This window comes from Elephantulus edwardii, unplaced genomic scaffold, assembly GCF_000299155.1.
Source record: "Elephantulus edwardii isolate Elephantulus edwardi_28Jun2011 unplaced genomic scaffold, EleEdw1.0 scaffold00595, whole genome shotgun sequence".
NCBI classification, from domain to species: domain Eukaryota; kingdom Metazoa; phylum Chordata; class Mammalia; order Macroscelidea; family Macroscelididae; genus Elephantulus; species Elephantulus edwardii.
The window spans coordinates 68821-73063 of record NW_006400345.1 but is presented as its reverse complement, the minus strand read 5'-3'; the positions used below and the strand labels follow the sequence as shown (position 1 = coordinate 73063).

The 4243-nt window shown below is 35.5% G+C and overlaps 1 pseudogene; it reads right to left on the bottom strand.

The window, feature by feature from the left end:
- The window catches only part of LOC102871215, a 10915-nt pseudogene that overhangs the window by 6041 nt on the left and 631 nt on the right, over positions 1–4243 (bottom strand).

Sequence of the window (4243 nt, the reverse complement as noted above, 5' to 3'; positions counted from 1 at the left end):
TCTCTAAAGTACTAAAGAGCTAAACTGAAATCTAACTTCACGTGTATGCAGTGATCTCCATTTCTCTTCTGTCAAGATCTGTAATCAATATATCATTTGTGCGTAATTAGAACATATATTTACATAATGGTTATGCACTTATTTCCTTGAAACTTCTACTTGTGCAATCCTGAAAGGAGTCATCAACTCAAAACTAAAGTGCAACACATCAAAAACTGTTACCTTACCCTTGAAAAGGAATGTTCTAAAATTGGACTACAAATATATTTACCATACATTACATGCATAATATCAAATTTATTCTTGTAAACAAAGACTGCAATATATATTTTGTAATAATCTTACATTTAAAACTTGTATTCTAAGAAGATAACTTAATTAAGGCAAGTACTTGAGGAAACTAGCCAATTTTGGAAAAGTTGTAATATATAATATATTCTCCAAGTTTTCTCTTTACTCTCATAAAGGTCCACTTTGATTTTTTTTTCTTTCAGTAAGTACATAAGACAATTTTCCTCCTCTTTTTCAAGATATTTACTACAAAAGAGAGTTTCAATGTAGCTGCATTAATATTTTGTTTCAAATAAACAAACAAAAACTCTAATAAGAGAAAATTAGAGATGGGACTTTTTTCCCTGTTACTTTTTAGAACATCTTGCTTTTCTAATAAAAGAATAATGTTGTTGTTATGGGCCATCAAGTCGTTTGTGACTCATAGCAACCCTATGTACAACAGCTCTGTACCTAGCCCTATCCTGAGCCAACCTTATCGTCTCTGACACACCCACCCTTATTACACTAGTCACTGATTCAATCCATCTTATCAAGGGTCTTCCTCTGTTGCACTCTCTCCACTCTTTCAAGTATGATGTCCCTCTTCAAGGATTGGTGCCTCCTTGCAATTACAAAAATATTACAGATGCTTTAAACTTCTTGCCTCTAAAAAGCAGCCTGGTTTCACCCTCTCCAGGATGAACCTGTTTGTTCTCCTAGCAGTCCATGGTATATCCAATGCTCTTCTTCAGCACTGTACACCACAGGCATCAATTCTTCTATCATCCCTAGTCATTTTCCTGTTTTCTGATACATAGCAAGTAATTGCAAAGACTAGCCTGGATCAGGCACATCTTAGTATTCAGATTGACATCACTGCTTTTCAATACTCCCGAGAGGTCCCTGAGAGCAGATTTTCCCAAAGTAATTCATCCTTTGATTTCCTTGTTGTTGATATCGAGAGTGTTGATTGTGGAGCCAAGGGAACTGAAGCTGTTAACAGTCTCAATCTCTCCATCATCTACCATGATGCTATCAATTGGCTCAGGGGTGGGAATCTTGGTTTTCTTCAAGTTTAGTTTCAATCCATATGAAGGCTGCAGTCTTTGACCTTCTGCAGCAAATGCTTCAGGTCTTCCAGTTTCAGCAAGTAAAATTGTGTCATTTGCATAACACAGGTTGTTGTTAAGTCTTCCTCCAATCCTGATGCCGTACTTCTCCTTATTGAGCCCAGTCTCCTAGATCTGTTCCACATATAGATTGAAAAGATATGGAGATAAGATACATCCCTGGCATACACCCTTTCCGATTTTGAACTATGCAGTGTTCCCTTGCTCTGTTCTAAGAGAAATAAAATTATCTTTATTCACAGTTTAAATTATTGTCTATAAAATGTCAAAAATAATATAAAAATATTTTGTAACTACCAAGCAAGTATAGCAAAATCATAAGACACAAAGTAATTTTCTTTCTTATATAAAACAAAAAGAAATAGATTCTGAAATTACTTAGCAGAGTTCTAATCACCAGAGCACCTAAAATTTGAAATCCTTAGGTATGAATCTAAGAAAATATGTACAGAATCTCTGGATATGAAAAACTACAAAGCATAGATGTAAAAAAAATCTAAATAAATGGAAAGATAGTCTACATTTAAGACTCAATATCTAATCTTCCTACATGATCTGTAGATTTAACAAATTGACTATAGAAATTCTAGCTAACTGTATTGTAGAAATACACATCAGTTATAAATTTTATGTAGAAAAGCCAAAGACCTAAAATATCCAACACAGTATGAAGAAGAAAAGTAACAAAAATTCAAGAAGGATTTGTATTTTCTGATCTCAAGACTAAATATAAAGGGACAGAAATCAAGATAATGTAGTATTGCTGAAAGAGTTAACACACAGGTGAATGGAACAGAATAGAGAGTATGAAAATAGAACTATACAAAAGTAGTAATGTTGACATAAATCAAAGAAAATTTACAGAGAAGGAGTAGTCCCTGAATGTGGCTTGAAAAATTGGACGTGCATATGCAACCAACAATAAGGTAATAAAAAACTGGCTTCTTAAAAGATCTCAGGCAAAAGGATTCTCTTTTTAGGAAACTTATCCTTTGTTGTACACTGCACTAATGTAAACTAGTGTTTTATACTTGTTGTTATATGTTGTCAGTTTGAAGATGACTCATAGTGACCCTAAGAACAATAGTTCTGAACCTTTCCATATCCTGAACAAATCTCATCATCTCCAACATGTCTAATCCTATTGTCACCATAACTGTGTCTATCCTGTTTATTGAAGGTCTTCCTCTCTTCACTGGCCTTCTACACTTCAAAATCCTCTAAGGACTGGCTCTTCCTAACTGAAGGAATTGGCAAAAAATAAGGCTGCAGGAATCAATGTTTCAACTAACATATGATATAGCCCTGTTTATAAACCTACTAGTTTATGCCAAGAAATTTGGAGGACAGTTACTTGACCCTTTGACTGGAAGAAATCCATATTTGTCCCCATTCCCAAGAAAGGTGATCCAACTGAATTTAGCATTAATATCTCATGGAAGCGAAATATTGTTGAAGATTCTTTTTAAAAATGGCTGGATCCATAGACCGGGATCCAGAGATTAAAGCTGGTTTTAGAAAAGTCCATAGCATGAGGGATAGAATTGTTGAATTTAGATGGATACTGACTGAAAGCAGAAAATAACAGAAGAATGTCTATTTGCATTTTATTGACTATGCAAAGGCATTGGATTGTGTGGATCATAATATTTTGGGCTAATATTGAGAGGAATAGAAATCCCAGAACACTTAATTGTGTTCACGCACAATCTATACATAGACCAAGAAGATGTTGTCTGAGTGGAGCAATGGAACACTATATGTTTTAAAATCAGGAATGGTGTTTATCAGGGCTATAGCCTTTCTCTATACCTATTCAGTCTGTATCCTGAGTAAATAATTTGTAAAATTGGACTCTATGAAGAAGAATATGGCATCAGGAAGACTCATCAACAGCTTGAGGTATGAAGATGACATAACTTGCTGAAAGTGAAGAGGATAATAAAGACTTGCTGCAGAAGATCAAGGACTACATACTTTGATATGGATTAAATCTCAACATCTAGAAAGCAAAGGTTGTCTCTGTAGGACCAACAGCCAGCATTATGGTAGGTGGAGGAAAGATTGAAGATGTCAATTATCTCATCTTGCTTGGGTCAACCATCAACAACTTTGGTACCGGAAGTCAGAAAAGTAGGTGACATATTGCAATGGATAGCTGACTTTCAGAGATACCTCCAAAATCCTGAAGATTAATGATGTTAGTTTAACTAAGGTGTACCTGATTCAGGACATGGTCTTCTCAATCACCTGCTATGCATCAGAGAGCTATACAGTGAATAACAGTGGCAGAAGAATTGATGCCTTGAGTTGTAGTGTTGTAGAAGAGTACTGGATATCCCATGCCAAAACAACTGCCAAAAAACAAATAGATATGTCTTGGGGAGGATGTAGTGAGAGTGCTCTTTGGAGGAAAAGGTGGCAAAGCTTCATCTTTCATGTTTTGAACATATAGCTGAATGATGCTATTCCTTAGAAAGGGACATAGTCCTTAGAAAGATGGAGGGTCAGAGTAGGAGAGGAACATCCCAATGAGGTGGGGCTTTATAGTATGTCAGAGATGATGAGAATGGCACAGGATAGGGCAAGATTCAGACTGGCTGTTCATATAATCACGATGAGTTATTCACAACTCAACAGCACCTAATAATAACAGCAACAACAGGTCTTGTTGCAACAACAGGTCTTGGCAGGTCTTGTTCAATACTATTCTCCAATATCACTGAAAAATATCAATTATTCTTCTGTCATCTTCAGTCATTATCCAGCTTTCAGATGCACAGCAAGCAATTGAGAAGACCATTACTTGGATCAGGTCCATCTTAGTCTTTATTTTTTTT